Source organism: Candoia aspera, chromosome 7, assembly GCF_035149785.1.
Source record: "Candoia aspera isolate rCanAsp1 chromosome 7, rCanAsp1.hap2, whole genome shotgun sequence".
In the NCBI taxonomy this organism is placed as follows: Eukaryota; Metazoa; Chordata; class Lepidosauria; order Squamata; family Boidae; genus Candoia; species Candoia aspera.
This window is the reverse complement of record NC_086159.1, coordinates 51,908,361-51,923,438: the sequence shown is the minus strand read 5'-3', so window position 1 is coordinate 51,923,438 and position 15,078 is coordinate 51,908,361.

Below are 15,078 nucleotides of genomic sequence, written 5' to 3'. Positions count from 1 at the left end.
ACCTGGGGTGGGGGGTGACCTAAAAAGAAAAAAAACAGGATCAGCTGATAGGTGGTGATCAAAGGGTGAGCCGATTGGCTCCTGCCTTGAAACGGCGGGAAGAAAAGAACGTAAAAGCACAGCCAGAGGAGGAACGGCTTGTCGGGGACAACCATTCACTAGACTCTCCAGCCCAGCCTTGCCTCTCACAAATGAAGATTCCCAGCCCGAGAAAACTGGAGAAGTTCCTGCCTGCCAATCCAGCCCATCACCCAGACCTGCCCTGTTTTGCCATCCCAATGTCCAGTTTTTGTCTCAAGGAAATATGGTCAGCCTATGTAATGGATCCATTAGTCATGTATAATTATGCTGTAAATTCTACAGGGATATGAGGTCTGCTTACGCTACGTCCCTCATATGTAAATTCCCAGGAAGACCAGACAATTTCATCTTATAGATTTGAAACCCTTCATCACTTGTGCAGTAGCCACATTCTGTGCTGCTATGGTGAAAATAAGGCATAACTGGTCACAGGAATAACCACTCCTGTTTTATTCATCACTTCAGGTTTATTATGTGTTATTTTTCTTAGGTATTACTTATTTTTATTTCATAGATTTTACATTTTAGATGTACAGTTAATTAACATACCATTATAGAAGTGTTATCTTAGTATTTTACCTCACCCAATTTATTTTACTTTTGTGTTATATATTTTTAAATTTTGCTGGTCATTGACCAAATAAACATTAGTGTCACTGTCAGTACCATGGGTTGATATGATCATATGGTGGACTGGATAGAAAGCTGACTTTCCTGTGGTAGAAAGAGACTAGGGGAGCTTTTTCATTTACACCATTATATCTATAATCCTGGTGCTATAATTAGATCCCTGTAGTGCCTGAATTTTGCCTGTTGAGTATCATTCTGTAAATTGGTTCACATTGGGAAGATTTTTGCAGAAGGCAGAGAATCAGCTGCTGAGAAGCCACTTTTTTTTTCCTGAATAGTAACCTGAAGGAAAACCAGAATGGGTTCATAGAAGGGCAACAAGTAAGATGAGAGTGCTAAAAATCAAACGCCATGAGTAAAATGTGAAGGAAATGGATATCTTTAGATTTGAGAAGACAGAATAGGATGGGGTATGCTCAAATATCTCAAATAACTGGAGGGCTATTAGACAGAAAAGGCCAAGACTTGGTTTTTTGGTTTTTTACTATCTCAGAATCCAGGACACAGAGTAATTTTCAAAAAGACAGTTTGAACAGTAGGAAACAAACTTTCTTATGGTAGGGGCAGTTTGATAGTGGAAACAATTACATTCTATCATTTTGTTGGATGAGTTCAAGTAGACATTGCAGAACCATCTGTAGGGGATGCTTCAAAATGAATTCCTGTGCTAAACAGAGGATTGGACTTGATGTCTAGATGTATCCTTCCAACTTTATGATTCTATGACTGCTTACTATATCTTAAGACACAATAATAGGAAGCAGATAAGGATCTGTATATTAACTAGGCTAAATATACATCTTTAAGGGATATATTCCATGATTTTTCAGTTAAGCAGTAACCACAGGGACATAGAAATTAGGAGAGGGAATACACAGCTTGAGATTCTCAGAAATACTTTGAATCCTTTATAATGAGAATACATATAAACGAATAAAACACTTAGTAATTGAGCCTTTTATCTTCCCCAAAGACTAATAGGAGATGTAATTCTTGGAAGCTAGAAAATCTAATGACGAATTTACTTAATCTGCATAAATTGCAGAATTCTGCTTTTCTTGGGCTGAAATCTACACTACCATATTACATAGTGTACTATAGTGCCTTATATAATCTTTTAGAGTAGAAGCTATATGAAGTCAGAGATAACAGAAGGAACAACAGGGCAAAGAATCATTGCAGTAAATACTGACACTTTTGTTATTTATTTATTTATTTATTTATTTATACACACACACACACACACACACACACAGAGTATATATATAAAACATGCTGTACAGTATAGTCTTTAACTGTGATACTTTCAAATATCCTTTTTTTCCCATCAAATGAATACCTTCAAAGCAGGAATTCATGCCATTAAATTCATGCCATATTCTAACCAAAGTCTTCCAGTTCAAAATCTCTCCATTTAGCTTACTCTCTGACTTTTCTTATAGTCTGAACATGTGATAAACTAAAAAAGAGTGACCACATTAAGACTTTGCTAATTCAGAAGAAACTAAGAAGCTACCTATCCAACTTTCAAATACAGGTTCTCTGTTGAATAACTGGCATGTACCAAAAGGGACGCGGTGGCGCTGCGGGTTAAACCGCTGAGCTGTCGATCGGAAGGTCGGCGGTTCGAAACCGCGCGGCGGGGTGAGCTCCCGTTGTTAATCCCAGCTCCTGCTTACCTAGCAGTTCGAAAACATGCAAATGTGAGTAGATCAATAGGTACCGCTTCGGCGGGAAGGTAACGGCGTTCCGTGTTGTCATGCTGGCCACATGACCCGGAAGTGTCCTATGGACAACGCCGGCTCCAAGGCTTAGAAACGGAGATGAGCACCGCCCCCTAGAGTCGGACTTGACTGGACTTTACGTCAAGGGAAACCTTTACCTTTTACCTTACCAAAAAGTTCACATTTTTTTACTTGCTTTACTTACTATTTCATTTCATTTCATTTCATTTCATTTCATTTTATATTTTATTTTATTTTATTTTATTTTATTTTATTATTTTATTTATTTGCCGTTCAATCGTGTCCGATCCTCAGCGACTGCCTGGACTAGTCCCTGCAGTTTTCTTGGCAAAATTTATTTCATAAAGTCCAATTAATATTTTTTCAATGATCCAGTGGCAGTCTCTCTAGAAGCAAACCTGCCTCTCTTTAGCATGAAGCTGGGCAGGCACAGTGTAGACACATTTCTGATTTACTTTTAATATTAGTAAACCACCCTGGAGATAAAAGCAGTATATCAGAATGAAGAGGATGGCTGAAATTTTACTGAATCCCCATAACTTACTAAACACACTTCTGTCCCATGTTGACTACTTCTCAGACCCATAACTGTCCAAATAAAATTAAGCTGTGTATCAACCTCCCCACAAACTGAAATCCTCAATATATGTTGAAATACAATCCCCACCATCTTCAAATAACACACCCATGCATTCTGGAGATGAAGGCAATTATAGTCCAACAGAAAGCACCAAACTGGGGAACACTGATTCACAGATTGAATTGTGTCTCAACATTGACACTTGCTGATTGACCATTTATATCCTATGCACATGTCTTGGAAGAAAAGAGTGATAAATAAATGAAGGTGCATGCCTTGAGTGTGGCTAATGATCAGGGGATGCAGGAAATGTTTACAGTTCCATGAGAATGCTGTATGGAGTCAAACTGTGCTTGCATGCAAAGGACATGGGGGAGGAAGACAGAAGAAGATTTTAATAAGCTTTGTCTAAAATAGGGAAATTATTTCCTATTGTATTTAGAAACTTTTTCAACAATATTAATACACTGAATCAAATTACAATTGTCCCAATATTCAAAGTGGTACAACCACTGAGGAAAAAGGGAGGAAAGGAATGCCATTGCAAATAAGGAAAAAGAAATAGAATACATGAATTTAATTTGACAAGAGAAGAAACAATAATGGGGGAAAATCTTTGCATACAACTAAAAAAAGCATAATTTGAATAATAAATATACATATCAATGTATTTTAGAGACCAAAAGGGTAGAGTTGAGATGGCAGCAAAGATCAGGAAAAATGTTTAATAATTGAAGGAGATAGTAGGAGAATGTAGATTGACTCCCTTTTCATGGACTGATTCTCAGTGCAGTACCTGATCAGGAGAGTTCCTTTCTCTAACAAAGGTGATAAATCAGAAATCTGGGTCTGCCCAAAGAGCAGGTTAAACATGGAAGGTTTTTAGCTTATTTTTAGGGCCAGTGAACTTCCACTGAGTCCCAACTTTTGAGCTGATGTTGCATTGGCTACCTAGAACACTGGTTGACTACAGTCATCAACTGACTGGCTCCCATATGGCTTCTAGCCTTAGGTTGCCTTTGTAGCTTGCCCTGGTATTTAGATAAACTGCAGTGAATTAAGCAGAAGCTATGAAATGTAAGCTGCACTGCTCTGTTGATGATACCTGTGTTTTGCTTAGAATATCACAGAGCTACTGCATTCTCCTTGCAAATAGACCTGGCAAGAACCATCCAGTCGGCCTTTTTGGATTTCTCCACAGTCTAATAAATCCAGATTGTCTGATATTTCAGTAAGAGACATCTATTCAGCCCTGTGAAGAATCTGTTTTTGTTGCTAGGATTAGTTAGCTAAGACAAGTTTTTCTCCAGCTTTGGTTATTGATTCATCCACAGAGGATGAACTATGTCTTGCCAGGGTTGTTTGAGGCAAGTCTTATTGACAGAACTGAAGGGATAATTGGCCCATTTGCCAATTAGATTTTTGTCCATTTGGTGGATTCTATCTCCATGGCAGGTGGATAGTCTACTCACAAGGACAGTGGTGAATGCCTCCTTCGAGAAAGGCAAGATTTCTCTTGAATTATTAGCCAGCTTCCAACATTTATTTTTAAGGAAGTTATTGAGAAGATGGTGTTTGAACAGCTCTAGGTTCATCTATCTTGGTTTGACTTTTTCAGTCAATCGCTATCAGTCTGGGTATAGGTCAGTATGGAGACTGCTGTTAGCACTATCAATGATTATTTCTTTTTGGTGATGAAAAAAGCCATCTGTCCATCCTGCTGTTGTTAGATATATTTCAGTGCTTCATACTGGGGATTGGACATAGGAAACTGGTGGTAAGTCATTTCTGGGAATCCAGCCAAGGACCATATCCAAGTCTCCAGATCTTGATCTTATACGTATCTGTCTCTTATCATGTTGATTTTGAGAACTTTCTATCAACTGAAGCAACTCAGTCAGGTCTACTCTTTCCTCTCAAATGCCAACAATACTATGGCTATGCATGCTCTGGCTATCTCCAGGTTGGACTACTATGTTTTGCTCTATGTGGAGCTTTCATTGATGCAAATCCAGCAACTTCAAGGCAGTGCAGAATGCAATGGCAAAGTTGGTCCAAATATTTTCAAAGCTTTGTTCAATCACCCCCATGCTTCAGAGGCTTCATTGACTGCCTGTGGCTTCAAGGCTGTTTATAACTGTACATACAGACTTTTATGCCTTGGGATCTGCATACCTTATTGATTTTATTTCACTCATCTTTTCTGTATAGAGTTGGTCACAAGGGTAAGATACTCCAGTTGTTCTCTGCTTCTGGCTAGAGTGTGTAGAAGCAAAGGCAGACCCAGGAATTTCCTTCCTGTTCAGGATTGATAAGTTCTGACAATTAATCATTTAAAATGCCTTTGGAAGGTTTTTAAATTTTCTTCATAAAGATATTTAATATTAAAGATTTTTATATATAATATTTGTGTTTAGTTATTTTACAGTTCTGTTTAAATTGTGAAGTTCCTAGAAGTGTGTGTGATTGAGCTCTATGTAAATATCTAAATCAATCAACATGGTAATCCCCATGACAAAAATGAGTCATCAAGTGGTGTGTGACCCACCCTTAAGAAGAATGGAAAGATGTCAAAAAAGGTAAATTTAATCATATCAACTGTCTGTCTGAGTGGAAATGGAAGAGATGTTCAGAGTGATAGTTTTTTTCTCCAAACCTGTAAATGAGATATAACATATAGTATTTTGTTTCAAAGCTTTTATGATCATCTGGCAGTCTCTTGAACTTTTCAGATCAATTCATCAAATAAGCTCATTTTAAGTATATTTCTGAGGGGTCCAATTAGTGCTTGCTAAATCTCTTCTGATTATTAAAAATATTTTTAAATAAACACACTCATAATGCTGCAAAGCAACATGTTGGACTTTCTGAATTTAGTTTTTGTATTAAAATACTTGCATTTCTCTTATCTTTAATTGATTTTTGCTTCACTTTCTGCAAAACAAAAGTGGTTACTCCTTTGTAACACTTTAAAATCATAGTCAATTTCAGTTTCCAGATCATCCTTAAATACCAAGTTTAAACAGATAGTGATATTCCACCTCCTAAAGTTAATGAGGATGCTCAAAGATATCCTCCTGAAATATGTTTCTCCCCATTATTATTATTATTATTATTATTATTATTATTATTATTATATGGCATGATGGCAGCATCTGCCTTTTCTGTCCCTATCAAGCTTTTATTTTATTCTTTTTAGTCTTTTACTCTTCCAGTATTAGTCTGGCTATAAATCAATTGAACTTTATTTTGAACTCCAACTTTTACTTAATTTATTCACATCTCAGCACTAATTCACTGACACCTACTTTGGTGCCTCCTTCATCTTTCAATAAGGAAAAAAGGTAGGTCAAACTAACTCTGAACAAATGAGCCCCAGAAAAGTTCTGAAACAACTAAAAATTGACAACCTGGTCCCAAACATAGACTTTATTTTAGTAAGTGATGAAGATTTATTTATTATAAATATTCAATCTGAGTCTTTTGCCTTATTAGAGAGGGAGACAGAAGGAGCAGCAAACGATCAGGTCCAAATCTCCCCTCACTTTTGGCTGAATCTCTGCCTTCAAACCAGCAACTGAACAGCCTTGGCAGTAAAGAGCTGAATAAATCTCTAATAGCAGTTGCTTCTCATACTGCTCTGCTGGCAATTTGCTTCCTTCTCACAGCAGACACTGGGCCTTTGATTTATTGTAATATAACAACAGTTAATGAGAAGCTTGACACTCTCCTCCAGCTCTTAAATCATCTGCTCAAACTCCTGTTAATCAGAGATCTCACTGCCATCTGAAGTGGACCAGTGTTTAACACCTGGAGGGTTAATATTTTCCCCAACTTTCTCTGTTGCTTTTGATATTTCCAAGTCTTTGTTTCAACCAGCCCAAATAATACTTATTCCAAACAACAGCATTAGTAAAGAGAAGTGGGCATCTCACAAAAAACTTCTTTCTTTGAGCAAACTCTTACACATCCCAGTTCCCAAGTAGGCTTAGGTGCTGTTGAGTGGTTTCCTATTAATATGGATAACCTTAGGATTCACTCTTCAACAATTCTAATGATGTGAATCAAAATGAAGAATTAGCTGGCATACTTTCAAATTCTTCCAGTCCTGGTTTTCCAAGACATGAACATCAAGCCTATGCTCTCTACTTCAGAGTATAGGCACTGTGCCAAGTCTGACCATAATAAGGTGAAACCATCTAACGAGTCCATAACAAGAGCAGATAAGACAACCTTGAGAAGTAACAGTCAAGTTTCCCCTGGACCTCTTAACTTTTTCCTCTCTTTTCCCTCTTCTAAAATAAATTCAAATAATTAACCCTTTCTCACAATTCTCAGGAAAGGGACAAATTACCATACTCCAGAGACTTGAGGCCTTAAAACAAGGCCCTTCTAAATAGCTTTCAGACACTATCTTACCCAATTCAGGTTCTACCCTGTACCTAAACTAATGCAAACAAGAAAAAAAGAAAAAAATAGAAAGTAAAGAAAAGAAAGAAAAGAATAGAAAGAATAGAAAGAAAAAAAGAAAAGAAAGAAAAAATAAAAATATAGTAAAGAAAAAGAAAAGAAATATATAAAGAAATGACTTTATCCAACCTTACCTTTTTGGCAAATTATCTGGAGCCATTAGGATTCAAGCCTGGGAATGGGATGGAAACAGTTTTGGTTGACTTTGTAGATGACCTTTTTTGAAACCTGGATGTGGATAGGGTGCCTCTCCTGATCTTGTTGAACCTCTCAATGGCCTTCAATGCATTCTTAGACCGTGGTATCCTTCTGAACTGTATGCAGAAGTTGGGGGTTGAGATAGTGTTTTATAATGGTTCTGCACCTTCCTCAGTGGGTAGTTCCACTCATTGTTGGTAGGGGAGGAGTGATTGGCCCAGTGGTTGCTGCTTTGTGGGGTGTCAAAGGGGTTGGTCCTCTCCTCCCTTTTTCTCTAAATATCTACATGAAGCCCCTGGAGAAGTCATTCAGCCATTTGCAGTCTAGTATTGTCCTTATAAACTTGGCTTCATAAGGAGCTAAGAATCTTCACAAAATCACTGGAAATCACTGAGACTTCAGTTGTACTGTCTTCTGATCTGTAGTGGACTCAAAATCTTTCTCCCCTTGGTTCCCTTTCTTTCCCTTGGGTCATGGAAAGAAACATTTAGTCTGGAGAGGCTTTTATAACCTTCTGCCAAGACCTTCCAAACAGCATTGATTTGTCTGTTATGCCCATTGGTATGTCCTTTCCCTCAGCATCTTCATTTTCTTTTCTTCAGTAGGGTATTGCTCTAGCTTCTTGGAAGTGACACATACTTGATCTTATGCTATGTGATCAGTAAGAACGGGCCCCAGAGAAAGATTTTCTTCATTATAAGTCCTTGAGGGATAGTGGCAGAATTCCAGTTCATATTGTCTGACTCAGATAAAGGAAAGTATTTTATATAACTCAGCTGAAGCATGAAGAGTTTGAAACATTTGTTTTCCTTCCTCCAGCTTAGATGTTATGTCAATTTGAACTTGCTTTTGCTTTTGTATTGGCCCAGAGAAGTTAGCTAGCATATTCTCAGCATGCTGTTCTAAGGTTTTCTTCTGGCCATCTTCCAGGGCATGTTTATTATTTCCTGGCCTCGATAAAGCTGGGGAGGACTTTCTGGCAATTTACCAGTAACTGCTGGCTTCTGCTGATTACAATTACTGTCTAGCAAGATAATCCTCTGGTGGCATGGGGAAAGATAGAGTTGGCGGTTACCTAAAGCAGTAAAAGGTATGGTGTTAAAATAAAATAAATCATCCCTAATTTTCAATCCATCTGAGATACAGTGGGTTTGCTAAAGGTAAGCAATGTTCTTATTGTAGTCAGAGCCATATGCTGACACTGTTACTAAAGCAATTGATCAAATGAATTTATAAATATCCGATAATTTATAACATTAGTGTTGCTAACATTAGAGTTGGCGATCTTTAGCTCTAAGTACCTCTGTTACAAGAGATTACATCCTTCTATTTCTTTTTCTCATAATTTCCTTCATGGTTATGTTTATGGCAGAGCCACAGTTCTTAGATTTGTTCTCTACTACTTTTGTTTCCCATCTGTGAGATTCTGCTAATGGTATTTTGTAGTGGAGAAATTTAGCAAAACTACAGCACCTCCCCTTTATTTATTTATGACATTTATATAACTGCCATGTTGAACATTTGACTCTGGATGGCCTCCAATAACCCAGAACACAAAACAAAGAAACAAAATACACAATTCCAGCTAAAATTGAAGAAAAACCATTAATTGGTGATCAGTGATTCATATTTACCATGGTCCTGCAGATGGGAACTCCTATCATTCTGGCCCAAACAGTTGAGGAAAGAGCCAGATTTTCAGTGCCTTTCTAAAGGCCAGCAAGGTTGAAGCCAACCATAAGTCAGAGGGCAGCAGATTGTTCCAGTGGGCAGGCACCACAATGGAAAAGATAAGACAAAATGTGAAATGCTGAGGACTACTCTTAGGAAAGCTAGGGACATACTTAAAACATTTCAAATAGAACAAAATGTTTTAGAAGTATCTCAAAAGTTCCTGTAGTTGTCACTGCTGCTTTTCAGCAGAGGCTCTTGAGTGCCTCATTTCTCTGTTACAGTATTTCATTATATTAGAAAATTGGCTTTTCTGGTGCATTATAAAAGTCATTGATATGAAAAAAAAATCCTATTATCAAGTTATCTCCTAATCATATTTTTAACTTTATATCCTATTACCAACCCCTCTTACAAAATACAATTTTCTAATGACAGAGGTTGTACTAATATAGTGTGAGTATTTCTAACATAAATTAAAGGTTGCCATCATTTGGGCATGTTCCTAGATTGCAAAATCATTTCATTATGCTTGAGGGTGTGGAGGAAATGCCTGCTTACATTCTTATTCTTCTCTTTTTTAATGAGCATTAATTCTGACAAAGCAGAGCGAATGTTCAGCTCCAAAGAATTTGCCAAAGAAATAAAAAAGTAAAAATGCGTAGGATAGGTAGGAAGCCTGCAGGCTTTAAATCAGAAAAATCTTATTGGCCCACAAGCAGCATATTTTTTTTAATGGTTAATCTTCCTGGCACTGTATAGGAGAGTTGATGTATCCCTTATAAGCTGGGTATGACCAAAGTAACAAACTGTCATTCATTGATTCTTTTTACAGAGTCTGGCAGGGGGTGGGGGATCCAAAAAGCCAGGATGGTCATCATGACTGTGTAATTGAAATCTTGCCCATTTTTACATGTACCACACATTTAAAAAGAGGGCTTTTATCATACAGTGGCAGCTGACATCTTGATTTCTCTTATTACTTCCTCCCCCATCAGATTTCCCTAATTAAACATAACACAAGCACAAGTCATATTCATTGGTTCACTTTTACTTCCTTGCATACCCTCTCTATTCTTGGGTTAGGACGATGCAGCCCGCTGCTGAATATATTTTAATCTACGTATGGTTTTGTACCAAATGACTGGATCCCATCTTGTTTTACTTTGTGTTGTGTTTTTATTGCTTACTACATTGTGAGCTGTCCAGAATCAGTTTGGAGTTGGGCAGTGCTTAAATTTAAATAACTAAATAAATATTTTTTTCTGCATAACCATCAAGACACACATTTATAGCAGGCATAGACTCCTAATAAATACATATTCATTCATACCCAGATGTCTTCCTCTTTCCCTGTTAAAGATGGGTTCTATATCTTCTGGAATTTTGTAATGTTAAGCTGTTCTTTTACTTAAAATCAAATGGATTCAATAATAATTTTTTATTTTTATAAAACTTTTGTTCAATGCAATGAACGAAAGGTAGGTTCCTTTCCTAAGTCAGGGGCTGGCAACCTTTTTTAGTACACATCATCAGAGGACTGCAGAGGATGTGGCAGTGACCCACACATGGAGGGACCCAGAATTGGCATCGATGGGCAGCCTGCTTTTTTCTTTTGGTATTCATTGGGAAGAAAAAATGAAATAGGCTTAATGCACCTACTGCCCATGTTGGTTTTTACTTTGATAACAAAGAATAAAAAATCATGCTACTAGGGTTTTTTTCCATTTTGCAACCACAATTTGGTGATGTGATCTAGAGATCCTTTGGAATGAGAGGGAGAGAGAGAAAGAAAGAGAGAGAGAGAGAGAGAGAGAGAGAGAGATCCCCACCCTGTCTAGGCCTCTCTGCCATCAGCAAATCTAAATTTCAAGTTAAAGGAAATTGAATTACAATTTTGATCTCTTCTATTTGCCAACTCTATTTCATCTTTTGGGGATAGATGTTTTTCTCCCTTGCTGTTACAGAAACAAAACTTTCAGAGGATTAAAATTAATAAAGCCCAGCATTTTTTATTTTATTAGGATTACAGGGTAATCATTTGGCAATGTGTGGTTAGCACTGTTAATTAAAAAAAACTGAAAATTGCTTTGCACATAGTTCCTGTGTTTCAAAATGAGAAATTCCAAAACTATATAAAATCTTAGTCACTGTTTACAAGTACTTAGTGAATATGAAGAAATTATTGAAAACATAGTTTGATTTGTAGCTCAGAGGAATTGCAGTAGTGATAATTATGTAGCTCTTCTTCATGTATTTATTATTCTAAGAAAAAATTAAGTTGGTCTGTGTTCTGTATATAACTAACATATTTATTACATTTGAATGAGTGTGTCAGCATGTGTGTATTGCCCGATATCTTTGGAACTGCCTGAGTTCTCACGTCGTTCTTCTAGTCCAGTGTTTCTCAAACTTGGCAACTTTAAGATGTGTGGACTTCAACTCCCAGAATTCCCCAGCCAGCATGGCAGACTTCTGGGAGGTGAAGTCCAAACATCTTAAAGTTGCCAAGTTTGAGAAATGCTGTTCTAGTTAGGAGACTGAGTACAGGTTTCCAAGAGAAGAAACTGAGATTGAGTTACACACCTGAAAGCCTCACATTGATTTCCTGTCAACATTAGCCCTATACAAATATCATATTTACAGTTTAGTTAAATATGTGAATGGACAAAAAGGGAACACTGAATAGCTCTACTTCCAATGCTGCAAATACCCAGCAATATCTCCCCTGGTATTCCATGCATGCAAAAGAAACACCTGCTTATATTCAGGGCTTATGCTGAAGGATATACAGACACCTTGCCATGACTGAGAACCCTGTGCTTTCAGGGTTTCAAGTTATATGGAGGCTTCTACATCTAGAATCATCAACAGTAGGAAGGAGTCAGTTCTTCGCTGAGCACTGACCAGCAACATCTGCAGCAGAGAAGAGGTCAGAAAAGACAAGATGGCAGAAGAGTTGACATCACACACACATACAAAAGGGGCAGGGCTTGCATCAAGACATGCTTTTGTGACATCCCTCCTTATGGAAGCTGTTGGCACTGACAATCATATGTGCCCAGGCATCCTATCTGCAGATGTGTGAAGTTTGGGCAGAGGCACTACTTGAAAACTGTGATGTAGATAGGACATACTTTAGCTGTTCAGCTGAACAATAAGTATAATGCCTGAATAAACCCAACAAATACAGGATTATTGGATGACATTGTGCTATATACCTTTTATTTCACTACCACACCAGCACAACAAAATAATCAGGAGCTCTTTGCTAAATACATAAAATGTCTATTCCTTATGAGATACAAATTGTTTGTTCTATGAGTATGCAAATTTGGGGTATAGGATTTCCCAGGTACAAGCTAGCTGGATTTTATATTCTCTAAAATAAGGCTATTTCAGAGAATATAAAGTTGAAATCAGACACATAATGCCTTTTTTTCCCCTGATGTTTTCTTCCCTTTCAGGGTGGCGGGGGTTGAATGGTGAAATAATGTTTACAATTATTGTTTTAGAAATTCTATGATTTTTGTAAAATCAAGTTTGCAACTAAGTGTGTTTTATTTACTTTTGGAAAAAGCAGTATATATGTACTTTTCATGTGGAGTTCTCTAGTTCTCACATTTTTCAGTGGAAAGAAGTAGAGATGTCTCCCACACATGAGTTTGTTGATGGAAGTGAACCAGTGTGATTAACAGGAGTCCGAAGCAGAGCAGGCTGAAGGTATGTATCATTTTAGTCAAGGTAAACTATTTGACAGTTTGAAAGGAAAGATGTCAGATACACCAAAAGTATTTTCAGGTTTCAAGAGAGTTGCTTTGCCTAGTTCTTGCTTGTATTTTATATCTACTTATTTAGTGGACAAATAATAAAGTTAGATGTTATCATATATGGTAATGGTCCAAGAACTTTGATCACAGTCCTGCATATATTTGAATGAGTAAATTAAGAACTAGTGATGATCAAAATAAAATGATGACATTTAAAGAACATGAGGAGGGCTGTCTAACTCAAACCTCCTTCTGCCATTCACTGGACACTGCCAGATGCTTTCAGAAGGGATAGATAGGTGGTTTGTAGCAAATTCCAAAACTACCCGAGAATACTCCAACAAAGGCTGGACAAAGTACTATGTAAGCAAAAAGTAGATTATTTAGAGACAGTTCCTACCTAATTAACATTTTTAAAAAGACTGATAGTTGATTCTGGCCTTATGCAAAAAGATGATTAACTTTAAAGTCATTCTTGAGACACAAAATTCAGGATAACTGATTAATCAGGGTTCACTGGAAGGGTCCAAAACCCTGGATACTCTAGATAGTGATGCTGAGTTATAATGGGGTGTGAGGTTGCAACAATTTTTGCTAATATCTTTAGGAACTGATGGTATGATTGGTAATATGTATATCTAAAGCTTTTATAACTTTTTTTAAAAAAAGATTTGGCTTCTAATGTGTGGGATAGCAATACTATATCAACAATATGACTCAGGATGAAAAGTCAGATTTCAAGTAAAAATCTGTATATTGCAGCAATATTTATCATTTGTTCACATATTTAACAATGTGTATATAATCACATCAAATGACCACCAGATCTACTACTGTGGACAAGAGGACCACAGAAGAAATGGAGTAGCCTTCATAATTAATAGTAAAGTGGCTAAAGCAGTGCTTGAATACAATCCAAAAAATGATAGAATGATCTCAATTCGAATTCAGGGCAAGCCATCTAACATCACAGTGATCCAAATATACGCCTCAACCACAGATGCTGAAGAAACTGAAGTAGAGCAGTTCTATGAGGATCTGCAGCACCTACTAGACAACACGCCTAAAAGAGATGTTATTTTCATCACGGGAGACTGGAATGCTAAGGTGCGCAGTCAAACGACACCTGGAATTACAGGTAAGCATGGCCTGGGAGAACAAAAAGAAGCAGGACATAGGCTGATAGAATTTTGCCAAGACAACTCACTCTGCATAACACACACTCTCTTCCAACAACCTAAGAGACACCTTTATACATGGACTTCACCAGATGGACAACACCGAAATCAGATTGACTATATCCTTTGCAGCCAAAGGTGGTGGACATCTATACAGCCAGTAAAAACAAGACCTGGAGCTGACTGTAGTTCAGATCACGAACTTCTTATTGCACAATTTAGGACCAGACTAAAGAGATTAGGGAAGACCCACAGATCAGCTAGATATGAGCTCACTGATATTCCTAAGGAATATGCAGTGGAGGTGAAGAATAGATTGAAAGGACTGGACTTAGTAGATAGGGTCCCGGAAGAACTCTGGACAGAAGTTCGCAACATTGTTCAGGAGGCGGCAACAAAATACATCCCAAAGAAAGAGAAAACCAAGAAGGCAAAGTGGCTGTCTGCTGAGACACCAGAAGTAGCCCAAGAAAGAAGGAAAGCAAAAGGCATCAGTGATAGGGGGAGATATTCCCAATTAAATGCAAAATTCCAGAGGTTAGCCAGAAGAGATAAGGAATTATTTTTAAACAAGCAATGCACGGAAGTGGAAGAAGACAATAGAATAGGAAGGACAAGAGACCACTTCCAGAAAATTAGAAACATCGGAGGTAAATTCCAGGCAAAAATGAGTATGATCAAAAACAAAGATGGCAAGGACCTAACAGCAGAATAAGAGATCAAGAAAAGGTGGCAAGAATATACGGAAGACCTGT